Below are 13,672 nucleotides of genomic sequence, written 5' to 3'. Positions count from 1 at the left end.
AAATTCTACCACATCACTATGCAATGCATGATGCCCCGTAGATGCACGTTCGTATATGATGGACTTCAGGCTTATGAACTCATCTTCCGCGAATTATATATCATCCATCATTTTCCATGTGGAACACTGAGAGAAAGCATATACATAGTATAGAGTTAGTTGTTAGTAATAGCTACAACCCATATATAAATTTACTGAAAACAACACATAATGTGTAAAGCATTCTTCCACAGGCCGTTAATTTATGTAATTTCAGCGTTGTACCAAATGGTGAGAATATAGCACGGTAGTTACATATGGAAAAAATTTCTCCTCTAAACATATATGCTTGGAACCATTGCCTACTTGCTTATTTTGAAATAAAGATTACATTGTTGAAAATTGAAATTGACGAATACTTGGCAGCGAATTCAACAATATGGTTGTCTGAGCTTCCCCCTTCTTGTATTGCCTCCTTGACCTTTTGCTTCAACTTCATTGCATTCCTTTTGTAGTCGTCCTTCCTCTCCCCATCCATGACCTCTATAATACACCTCTCGACCTCCGCGCTCCTTAGTGATCCACTTTCGCTCTTCTGCACTCCCGCACCCATACCCCATGCGCTCTCCACATACTTTGCGATGGTGGGTTGCTCCGCCCAGTGCGGAATTCCGACTAGTGTTACACCACAAACAGCCACATTAAGTAACGAAACATCCTACATATAAGTTTATGAAATAAAAAAGGAAGTGTTATTACCAGCTTCTCATTTTATCAAATATTCTAATTCATTTTCAAACAAGAAGGAAACAAATATTGTTTTGTAATATCATACTAATGGCCTTGTGTGCTAGAACCTCAAGTTGGGGGCACCAAGAAATAATCAATCCATTCTTCTCACATTTCGACATGAGTTTCTCGGATAGCTTGTGTGCCTCGTTGGACCTAACAACCCATAGAAAAGCTTTGCCAGAATTACATATCCCATTGCCAAGCTCCTCTAGCTGGGTTGCGTCATAGTTGGAGAAAGTCCCATAGGATACGAGAACAACAGAGGAGATGCTCTGTTTTTCTAGCCAATCCATGCACGGTGAATCGCTGCCTAATAGGTTGAAACCATAAGACTCGTTGGATAGAAGACGATGGTCATCAAGGTAAAACGATGGCAAGGTGGACCTACGGTCTTCGCTCTCCATGTTAACTCCATGAACTTTCCCTCCTGCTCAGAAGGCAAAATGTCAAGCACTATTTTTTCTGTAAAGATTTTAGTCTCGTTATTATATGTCAAAATGTATAAAGATGTCTGAAAACAAAGATGAAGAAAGAATTCCATGTTTGCAAACCCATTGAGTCAGTAAAGCGCATGAAACAAGACTAACCTTTGGCTCGATGGATTTGAATGAGTTGACGAGCACGTCCTCGACATTCTCCACCTGTCGAACTGCCCGATAGCCGTCTTAAGGAACGCAGGTTGAGACTCCGGCGCCGCGGCGAATGACTCGGACTATTTTTTTAACTTAGGCGAAAGCTGGTTCACAGCTAAGCCCCCGAGTGTGGAGCAGATCCTCACTCGGACTGTATTTTCAACTTAGGCGAAAGCGAGTTCGCAGCTAAGCTTCCGAGTGTGGAGAAGATCATCACTCGGACTGTATTTTTAACTTAGGCGAAAGCTGGTCCGCAGCTAAGCTTCTGAGTGTGGAGCAGATCCTAACTCGGACTATATTTTTAACTTAGGCGAAAGCGGGTTTGCAGCTAAGCTTTTCTCCTCTGCACCCACTGAATGCTAGTCTGGAGAATTTGGTCCTTAAGAATGTACAATACAGATGGGGAAGATGTCCCATCATCTCAAGTATCTGCTGATTATCTTCAAAGCTATATGTTATCACTTGAACTATGTAGGAGGCACAATATAGAGGAGCTTATAAAGAGGAAGATGCCAGTGATGGATGTGAGGCCAGAAATAGAAAGAAAGTAGCAAAAACTGTGTCGTGGCCGCCGCCTAGAGGGAATTGTGTTGCCCTGTCCGTGGATGGATCTTTCTTAGGAGTGGACGACATGGTGGTGGGTGGCACAATCTTGAGACGACATGATGGTGGGGTTCTGTTTGCCACATATCGATATAACTTTAATTGCAATGATGCTCCTGAGCCGGAGTTGCATGCTATCATGCAAAGATATGATGTTGCTGTCGCAACATACTGAATCTCCTGTTATTGTCGAATCATACTTCTCGGAAGCATTGTTAGCTTTGTCCGGGGAAGGTCTCTCGAGATCGGTATATGGTTATTTTCTGGTAGAGATAAAGTTACTTATCCAAGGGAGAGAGTATATTCCCATAAAAATCAAGCGTGAGCAAAATAGTGTGGCAAATCGGTTGGCGTCGTATAGTTGAGTAGAAAGTTGTATTGTTGTATGGCTACGTAGCTTACCACCATGTATAGAGGATCTTTTGCCTCTCGATTTTAACCCTATTATGATGGAATAAAACTATTTTCAGATTGCAAAAAAAAATTAACTGGAATGCAATGACAAAGGAATAAAACTCACTAAATAAGTTTATGAAAAACTATTGGGAATAGTGATTTCCACGGAATCGATAATTGACCAAATAACCAACATGTTCACTATAGCATGAGCGAGCAAAAAAGTGATGCTTCTGAACTATATTCACAATATATTTCCGAGTCAATTGAGTAGATTTATTTCTAGACTAAATCCCCAACAAATATTACCCTCGAAGTGTTTAAAAGTTCACTGATGGTCGGGATGACAACTGATCTATCCACAAAATGTTGTCTGCCGAGCCCTTCTGATGCTCTTTTCAGGTTATAGATCCGCACTGCATGTAAATTCTCTATAATTTTAGAGAAACGTGTTTTGTCTATGACATATTATATATAATCCATGCTTAGTGCCCAAGAGCGAGTAAAATAAATATAACTATTTATACCAAGCTTATTCTTTCTTTAAGACTCATATTATAAAATCATAATCATAGTTAACATATATATTGTTTAGGACAATTAGGCATTACAAATTACATTATTTTCAATGCATTGTAGATTAAGAACATTTTAACCAAATACTCCAAAATACAAAATTGCATGTCTTCTCCCATTTTGTGGCACTTAAATATATATGTATATATATTTTATATGTTTTGTGTCCATCCTTAAATAATTATACTAGAGTTCTCTAAAGTTTATGGTGTAGCAAATTCATCTTAACATTTTTATAGTTTATGATTTAATAATTTACATGCAAATAGAAAAACATAGAGTATATGGGTGTTTTTTAGGAGTTTTCTACTAAATCATAACATCTTGTTTTTACCTTGGACAAAGAGAATTTAAATACTAGATGAAACTCCCCATGTTGCTCAACAATAAAGATTTGATTTCTAAATATTTGATTGAATATAAATTATTCCCTGTTGTATTTAGTAGGAAGCTCACCATGATCAAGTCCCCATGGTTATCCCCAATACTTGTATACTTGTCGGCCTCTGCTTCCTCTCCTTTTGTAATGTTGTTTCCTCTGCATTTCTAGTGTTGTTGTAGCAGTTGTGCTTTTTGTTCTGTAGCAGTTGCTTATGTATCTAAAGATCATCCATGAAATAGAGAATAATCAACTTGCTTTAACATGGGCAATTGTTTTCGCATGTGGAACACTGAGAACAAACCATATACACAGTATATAGTTAGTTGTTCATAATAGCTATAGTCCACATTAAATTTACGGAAAACGGCACATAACGTGTAAACCATTTTTCCACGGGCTGTTAATTTACGAAAATTTCATTATCCTTCAAAATGGTGAGAAGATAGCACTATAATTACATATGGAAAACACTGTCTCTTCTAAAAACATATGCCTGGAATCATTGCCTACTTGCTTATTTCGAAATAAAGATTGCATTGTTGAAAATTCAAATTGACAAATACTTGGCAGCGAATTCAGTAATATGCTTGTCTGAGCTTCCCCTTTCTTGCATTGCCTCCTTGGCCTTTTGCATCCACTTCATAGCATTCCTTTTATACTCACCCTTCCTCTCCCCATGAATGACCTCTCTAATACACCTCTCGACATCCGCTCTACTTAGTGATCCACTTTCGCTCTTCTGCACTCGCACACCCATACCCCATGCGCTCTCCACATACTTTGCGATGGTGGGTTGGTCCGCCCAGTGCGGAATTCCCACAAGTGGTACATCACAAATAACCGCCTCAAGCATTGAGTTCTAGCCACAGTGAGTAACGAAACATCCTACATATAAGTTTACAAAATAGAAAAGGAAATATTATTACTAGCATCTCGTTTTGTCAAACCATCTAATTCATTTTCAAACTAGAAGGAAAAAAATATTGCTTTGTGATATCGTACCAATGGCCTTGTGTGCTAGAACCACAAGTTGGGGGCACCAAGAAACAATCAATCCATTGTTCTCACATTTCTTCCTGAGTTCCTTGGATAGCTTGTGTGCCTCGTTGGACCTAACAACGCATAGAAAAGATTTGCCCGAATTACACATCCCATTGCCAAGCTCCTCTAGTTGGGTTGCGTCGTAGTTGGAGAAAGTCCCGTAGGATACGAGCGCAACAGAGGAGATTGTGACGCCCCCGATTCAATCGTACACTAATCATACACGCAAACGTGTACGATCAAGATCAGGGACTCACGGGAAGATATCACAACACAACTCTAAACACAAAAGAAAGACATACAAGCTTCATATTACAAGCCAAGGCCTTGAGGGCTCGAATACATAAGCTCGATACACAAGCAAGTCAGCGGAAGCAACAATATCTGAGTATAGACATAAGTTAAACAAGTTTTGCCTTAAGAAGGCTAGCACAAACATCAATGATCGAAGAGGCAAGGCCTCCTGCTTGGGACCTCCTAACTACTCCTGGTCGTCGGCGGACTCCACGTAGTAGTAGGCACCCTCAGGGTAGTAGTAGTAGTCGGCGGGGGTGGCATCTGGCTGCTGGGATCCACCATCTGGTTGCATCAACTGAAAAGAAGAAAAAATGGGGGAAAGGGGTAGCAAAGCAACCGTGAGTACTCATCGAAAGTACTCGCAAGCATCAGATCTATAATAAGTATGAAGTGGTATCAAATGGAAGGTTTGTATCCGTGGACTGAACTGCAAAATGCCAGAATAAAAAGGGGGGAAGGCCTAGCCTATCAAATACTAGCATCTTCAAGCAGCTCCGAGCATCTTGTATCATGTAGGAGAGTAAAGTATAGCAGTTTAATTAAGAAACATGTTGTAACATCAATGCCCAAATATCCTTCCCCGACACCCTGCGGGAAAGAAATCTCGGAGCCACATATCTCAAGTATCCATTTGTAGTTGTATAAGATCGGGATATAAGTCTGAACATCCGTTACCGTGGACACGACTATTAATAGATAATCTTCCCTGCAGGGGTGCACTACATTTTCCAACACGCTTGATTACTCTGGCCAGACACACTTTTCTGGGTCAATGCCCAGCCTCGGAAGATCAACACATCACAACCCTACCTAGGCTCAGCAGAGAGGTCCCCGCCGGTCTACATCCTAAGCCTCCGGGGTCTGGGCCCATCGCCCGTTGCACTCCAGATTGTTGCGCGCAGGGCGATCCAGGCCACCTCCACTGGGGCACCGACCAGGCTGTGCCGCAATGCTGAACTGGACGTCTGACAAAGCTTCGGCTGATACCACGACGTCGAGGCCCATCACTATTCTTGCGTGAGGTTAGTGTGCAAAGGCCAAAGGCCAACTCAAAACAAATACCCAAACCTGTTAGTGCATTATTAAAAAGAAGTGACGGCTGTCGGGACAAGTCCGGAGCTATCACCCCCTCCCGGGTGATACCGCTAAACAGCCAGCTGCCACTATCACATCGCACGGGTGCTCTCCGGGCCCAACCGGCTTTCACAACGGTCTCAAGTGAAGTCAAGGTAACTGTGTGTTCAGACATCAAGGGGAAAACCCGAGGAATCACCCCCGGTGGATTCCACTCGATGTAATCATCAAGGTAAACGTAAGAGGAACCACCCTCGAGGTTCACACTTGAGGTGTTGCACGACAGAGCTGTATCAAGAATGGTGAAGGAGGAACCACCCTCGATGACCACGACCGAATAGCTATACTATAGAGATCTCATCAGGAGTGATGTATGAGGTTCCGCCCTCGACACTCGATGGTAACTCTGCAGAGTCGAGCAACAAAAGGGGCGTGATGTGATGTGAGATGTCGGGCTCTGGTCGTCAATCACGTTGATCGAGGCGTCGATATGAAGCAGGAGCAACAAGGAAAAGGTGGGGGTCACTGATGGATCACTAACCAACCAATACTAAGGAGTTTAGGATAAGCAGGTAAGGTACAACAGCAGGTATAAAAGCAGGCTATGCATCAGAATAGGAGCAAACAATAACAGTAGCAAAATCTAATGCAAGCAAGAGAGAATAGAATGGGCAATATCGGGATGATCAAAGAGGGGGCTTGTCTGGAAGCTCCGCTGAAAGGGAAGAAGGATCGTCGTCGACGTAGTCGATCACAGGGGCATCAGCAGCGGTCTCGGGGTCAACCGGAGAGAAGAGGGGGAAGAAACATTAATATAATGCAATAGATGCAACACAGATGTATGACGGGGTAACATGCAGGGATAGGAGTGTTCTAACGCGGTGCTACACAATACTGGTGAAGTGGGATGACATCCGGGAAGGCTTTCCCGGAGTTTGGCATTTTCGGACAGATGAAACGGAGGGGGACGGTTGCATGTTTGCTATGCTAGGCACATGTGGCAGACGAACAGAGAACATATTTGGATTCATCTCGCCGTTCTGAGCAACTTTTATGTACAAAGTTTTTCGATCCGAGTTACGGATTAATTTATAAGATTCTTTAAAGTTTTAACAATATTATGAAATTATTGGATTTAATATTAATTCAAAAAAGACTAAATTGTTATGTGCACACACAAAGTGTACACATCAGAGCAATACAGAGGCTGGCAGTCAGCAGTCAATAGTCAACTGTTGACCGGTCAAAATGTTTGACTGGGGTCCACCTCTCATTGACCCAACTTAATTAAACAGATGTGATTAGCTAACCTAGTTAATTAGGGTAGTTAAACAGAGTTAATTAAGTTAAATAATTAATTATTGACTAATTAATTAGTTAATTAAGAATTATTTTTATTAATATTTTTAAACCCCCTTTTTTGGGACAGGGGCGTGGGCCCTTCTGGTCAGCGGCCCACAAGGCCTTAGCAGGGCGGGTAAAACGGGTGCGGGCGTGGGCGCCCGTCTGCGCCTGAAGCCACCAGGGGCGGCGACGCCAGCCACGACAGAGGCCGGCCGCGGCGCGGCCAACGCGCAGGCCGGGCGGCAGAGGCGCGTGGGCGCAGGCGGGGCAGAGCTTGCAGCGGTCGGAGGCGGGAGAGGCCGCGGTGGCGCGGCAGAGGAGGCGGCGCCGAGCGGCAACGGCAGCAGCTGGCGACCACTGAGGTAGCAGCGGCAGCAGGCGAGCAGTAGCTACGTAGAGAAGTGCGTAGTAGACGGGATATGCGCGCGCGGGTGCGTTCGAACGAGCAGCGAGTGTCGCGTCCATCTAGGCTAGCGAGAGGCGCCGGGAACGACCTGAGCGGCGCCGACGATGAGCTAAAGTGGCGCCGGAGTTCGGGCGCTAGTGGAAACGGAGCTACGAGGCACGGGGAGGCACGCGCTCGTGCTTGTTGGGCTCCTGTGAGCACCAGGAGCTCGATGTCGTGCTCACGCGAGCACGACACGGGCCATGGCCACGGCGGCGAGGCGATTCGCGGCGACAGGCTCACAACAATGGCGACGAGGTAGCTGCGGTGTGCGAGGGGGTTAACGGGGATGAACAGAAGACGAAGAAGCTCACCGAGCGGCACGCCTATGGCCCTTGGTAGTTTATTAGCAGCAGGAGTCGACGGCGTTCGTCGGAGACGCGCCGGCGATTCGAGGAAGAAGACGGCCTCAATCCGAGGTTGTGATGACGCAGATCTCGGGCTCGAGGTCGGGGAGGCTGCAGCGGGGTCCGGCGGAGCTTCACGACATGACGGCGGAGCAAGGTGGTGGTTGTGGCCGCCGTGGCAACGACGGCAAGCTTCGGCTTCGGGCGTCGGCCGCAGGGCCGTGGGCGTCCAGATCAGGGAGTGGGGGCACGAGGGAGAGGGGGAAGTAGCTAGGGTTTTCGCCGGGGGAGAGGGACACCACGACGTCGAGTGGTGCCGTGGCGGGCATCGGTCATGCCCACGACCCCCCTTGTGAACAGGGAGGGGGAGGCACGGCGCTGGTGGGCTGGCTAGGGGCCAGTTGGCCCAAGCCCATAGGGAACAGTGGTGGGCCTTTTCCTTTTATTATTTTACTTATTTTGTTTTGTTTTCCCTTTATAGTTTTCTGTTTTCAATTAAGTTTCCTTTCATGTATTTATTTTTAGTTTTGTAAACTATAAAACTAGCCCCAAAATTAGTATTACTACTTAGGCTACTGCCATAATTAATTTGGCACAATAATAAAATCGGTTTGTATTTTTTTATTATTTAAAGGCATTCAATAATTGTTTTAGTCACTGTTTTATTCACCAAAGATCATTTAAATACATTAAAAAAATGTTGTGTCAGCACCATAATTGGTTATGGAATATTTGCCACACTCTAAACATTTTTGTAATGACACTTGAGAACTTTTATTTTTAACTTTGTTTTAAAATTTGAATTTTCAACCGTTTTGAATCTAAACGAGATTAGCAACAGTAAAAATGATGACGTGGCATCATTAGCCAAGAATTACTGTAGCTTAATTATCTGTGCGTTACAAATCTCCTCCACTACAAGAAATCTCGTCCCCAGATTTTAGGAGGTAGAAGGAAAACAAAACAGGTTATTCATCTTGAAGACGATCCTCGAGTTCCCAAGTGGCTTCATCTTCAGAAGGATTTGACCACTGAAACTTTTTAGAATTTTGAAAGCCCTCTGATGTTGCGACGTTCAGTTTGACCAAGAACGCGGACCGGAGAGATACTTCGGCTTTGTAGTGTTTTTCACGCATCCAAGGAATAAATCCGTGCTTCGGCATTCCAAACAAGATGAGCATGGTATCTCACTATCTCACTTGACGGATGAAGTAGATGCCCGGTTTTAGTGGCGCAAATGATAGAAGCGGTATGCATTTTCAACCATTCCATCCCCAGGATGAGGTCGATATTGGACGACTTCAAAACAATGTGGGGAACATGGAATTCCAGCCCTTCAATTTCAACGGGGACGTTGAGACTAACCATGGTGGTTCGACATTGGCCCGCGGGTGTGTGTACCACTAGCGGGTTGTTCATTTCTTCGAATTTAAGGCCATGCATGGATGCAAAATCTTCGGATATGAAAGTATGCGATGCTCCTGAATCGAATAAAACAGAAGCTGGTACTGAGTTAACAAGAAGAGTACCCAACACAGTAGCAGGCTGGTCTTGAGCTTCATTCAGATCAATGTGGTTGGCTTGACACGACCATATGTCATGGCATTGTTGTTGCGGGGCTGATTGTTACCACGACCAGTTTAAGGGGGTAATCTGGTACTGATTCTGAGAGCAGTCCATGGCACGGTGTCGTGGTTGACCACACTTGAAGCATAGCCCATCATTGGGACGGGAAGCAGGAGCTTGAAGTCTCGGCTGTCCAGGTGGTGGAGGAGGCAGACGAGGTGCAGCATGGGTCTGTCTTGGTGCAGGGGCAGCTGGTGGATACATGTTGTGAGGGATCCATATCTTACGCTTCTGCGATGACGGGCCCGAAGATGAACCCGCATCACGGTTGCGCCTGAGGGATCCGAGGTGCTCCTATAGACCAGTTTCGACCTGAATGACCTTGTTCACCAAGGTGGCGAAATCCGCAAAGTCATGCACGAGGAGCGCCAGCTTGATATCGGCTTGAAGTCCATCACGAAACTTTTCCTGTTTACGTGCATCAGTGGCAACGTCATCTTCAGCATAGCGGGAGAAGTCAAGGAACTCCCGTTGATAAGCATCCACAGTCTTGTTGCCTTGGGTGAGGTTGCAGAACTCGCGCTTCTTCCTGTCCATAATTCCTTGAGGAATGAAACGAGCATGAAAAGCAGCTTGGAAATCCGGCCAAGTGATGACCGTTCCAGCAGGTAAAAAACGCCTATGGCTATCCCACCGTTGAGCAGCGGGACCCTTCAGATAATATGTCGCAAAGGTGACATAGCTGGCAGGGGCTACACCAGCAGACTCTAGCTCGAAAGTGATGTCTTGGAGCCAGTAGTCAGCATCAAGTGGCTGAGTTGAGCTGCGATAGATGCTTGAGTTGAGATGTGCAAAGTCGTTCAGTGTCATAGTGGCTGGCTGCTGGTTCATGTTGGGGCAAGGAAACTGAGCCAACATTCCTTCCATGAACTGGAGGTTGAGCTCAAACTGTTGGATCATACTAGCCATGTATTCAGGCGGTGGTGGGGTGTTGCCACCACGACCACGACCAGCAGGTCTAATCATCCTGCTAACATATAACAAGGATAGTTCAGCATGGAGAAATTTGCAAAGACAAGGAACCCTTCACGATGAAACATGCATAATGAAAGAAGTTCGATGGATACAACATAGTAGCCAAACACGACATACAGATCCATACATAAGTTCGGTTACAAGCCATAAGTACGAGTTCAGAAAGGGAAAGGTAGTCTAGACTGACTAGGCGGCGCACAGGCACATGGTGGAGGGATACAACAACGCGACATAGCAATATGCTACATCAACGTCGGGGAAAACCTCTAAAGTCAAGCAACTGTCGGTGAAGAAAAGCCCGGCGGTGCTCGAGGGAAGGAGGCTGCATGCCGTGGCGGCTCTGGTGTACCAGCTAATCTCCAGGCCGAAGAAGAGGTCCACAAGCAGGGGTATCACCCCCAACCTCAGGCCACACAAGACCCGGTGGCATCTCCGTCCTACGCGGGTAAGGAATGAACGAAGGAAGAACCGTTGTGGTACCCAGTGGATGCATCCGCTCCAGAGTGTCATAGTAGCGTGCACGCATGGCGTACAACTCAACAGTCAGAGCTCGAACAGTGCGATCTAGAACCTCAATGTATCGAACCATATAATGAGGGTCGTACCGACGGCTCACGTAGGGGGTACACACATCAGTGTACCACCTAGTATCATCCCAACTGGTGGGTATGGGAAGTATCTGAACCCGGTCTCCTCCAAGCGTGGATGCTCTCTACGGAGGCTGCAGATAGCAACATAGGCAACCTCCTGTACTGACATCTCGACAGTCACTCCAATACCCTCAAAGGTATGTAACTCGTGGGTCGAGTTGTTCTGCCGATCATAGATATCAACCTTAGCGTGATACATCTCCTGGTTGAACTCGCGGTAGAGCTCATACACAGTGTACTGAGGATACCAGCGATATCCCAGCAGGGTCAAGAGGTCGTCCAGAATGGTCGGGAACCCATGCGTGCCGATCATAGATTATTTAAGATATATCCCCGGTCTCTGTATCTGGACGATGCATGCAGCCAGCATATCATCTTCAGATAAACGAAGTCACCGTAGGCGCCCCATCGTCGACGGGAACGTCTCTCCCCACTGAAAGCGCATCGTCGAAAATGTTGAAACAAATCTAGGAATAATGCAAGAACCAGGAATTGAACCCTGGTGGGCTGGGGCCTGGGGATAGCAATGTCCATCTAACCATCCAACCACTTGTTGGTTTGCGTATTGTACAAAGTAGAAGAGTTCTGTTTCTTTCCCTAGTTCCGTTGCATTGGTAGGTGGTATAATGCCGGTTTAGTTGTATCGTTCTTTCTTACTCAAGAAGAAAAAGGCAAGTCCCCAGTGCCCGTCGCCAGGGGCTTCCTTTGCCGTTTTCCTCTGGCGCGTGTGGATAGTTTTAGACCAAATTAGCTTAGCTTTTCGGTTGTTCATTCTTTTGCTTCGGCGGTGGCGACGGTGATGCTAAATAAAGTTTTTTCAAATCCTACTCCAAAGAGGCGGTCAGTCCTATGGTTTAGTATGGATTTGGAATCCAGTCTGTTCAAGGAAGGATGGTGGGACGGCGGCAACATCCTCATGATGGATCTGGGTCCTCGGGATCTGTCATTGCGACAACGTTTGCTCCAGTACCAGCGTGGAGCCTGGGAGGTAGTTAAAGACCGGATGCAGATTATGGTCTGCATTAGCGGCATCTAGAAAATGGTGGATCGTGTGCTAGTTGGTGGTACTTTGATGGCAGGTATGGTTTCCTACTCCGATGTCTTAGTCATGTGGGGTGCCAGATCTGGAGTTCAATGGTGTGTCCAGGCTGTTGCCTTGGTCTGATTCGTTCAACGGTAATGGTGGTTTCGCCTTTGGCGAGCCACCTTGGAGGTCTGCAAACCTGCATATCAGCGATGGAGCCGCATCGAGCTCGGGTGTTTAGGTGATCCATCATTTTTTTCTTTGGTGGTTGTTGTGGTGGTGCCAGGGGTAGGTGATGGGTGTTGATGTCAGGCTAAATGGTTTCTTCGGACTTGTTTGTCTTTTTACATCTTGGCTGGTGTTTCTTTGTGTAAAGGCTAGCGCGCTGCTTTCAGTTTTGCAATGTCGATATATATGTGGCTTGTATTATAATCTTTATGATATAAATGAGACACGTATTATATCAGACAAATAAAATAATAATTCCGGTTTAGTTGTTTTTGCATTATGCGCGGCACTTTCCATACAGAGGTTAGACTAAATATGCTTCCAACCTCGGGAAAGCAAATTCAGCATCACATACAACACGGTTCAGAATCGCATGCACAACAAAATTTAGCCTTACAAGCAACCCCTCACCTCCCCACACCCTGAATTTTAGTTGGGCGCCCCCTCCCCCCTCCCTAATCCAGCACGAACCCGACAAGTCTAATGATCTGTGGATATAACAGTACTCCATAAATAAACCAGGGCATCGGATCGCCTAACCCGAAAAAAGCAGGACGAGCTGGGTTTGGCTTGTCTCTTAGGGTTGGGCTCGGTTTGATTGCAGCCTAAAAGACAATTTGGGCCACGCATAGGCTTCTATTTTCAGGCTTTTGGGCCGGAATTTTGAGGTTCCCATGTCAGACTTCGGTTCTTCTAAAAAAAGATTAGACTTCGGTCTTTCTAGCAAAATCATTGATTAAGGGGTACCATTTGCAAAAGTCATTCCCACCTTCCGATTGCATTGGTAGGTGGAATAGCCGGTTTAGTTGTGTTAGCATTACGACGCGGCACTTTCAATACGGAGACTACTAAAGCTATAACTTCCAACCTTGGGAAAGGGGACCTGGCAAATTCAGCATCACATACACAACACATCTTGGAATAGCATAGAAAATGTGGTTCAAAATTGCATGCACAGCAGAAACTCAGCATCAACATAAATAAACCATGGCATCGGAAGCTTAGAAAAAGGGAGGTGTTTAGGCAAAAAAATCAGTATTTTAAGCACCGATGCTTATTTTCATATGGTAGATTTCTAATTAATCATCCATCCTATAGAGATAACCACTGGTGCTTGAAGAAAACTAGGTTTATTTTATGAAGCACCCCCCGTAAGCAACTTTTTAGAGGAAGGACATCATGGCTAGCTTTATTAAAATCAAATCACACTTACATCATTCGCTAAACATTTCACAATAAAACAGGTGCTCCACATCATCCA

General features: G+C 45.5%; 2 pseudogenes; both read right to left on the bottom strand.

Annotated features, from left to right (window-relative positions):
• The window catches only part of LOC119360360, a 2,493-nt pseudogene extending 457 nt beyond the window's left edge, over positions 1-2,036 (bottom strand).
• Positions 2,037-3,907: 1,871 nt separating this feature from the next.
• Positions 3,908-7,581, bottom strand: LOC119360359 (annotated as a pseudogene).
• Between the last annotated feature and the right edge of the window lie 6,091 nt (positions 7,582-13,672).

This window comes from Triticum dicoccoides, chromosome 2B (assembly GCF_002162155.2).
Source record: "Triticum dicoccoides isolate Atlit2015 ecotype Zavitan chromosome 2B, WEW_v2.0, whole genome shotgun sequence".
NCBI lineage: Eukaryota > Viridiplantae > Streptophyta > Magnoliopsida > Poales > Poaceae > Triticum > Triticum dicoccoides.
Note: the sequence above shows the minus strand (reverse complement) of the source record. Positions and strands in the feature narration are given on the sequence as shown.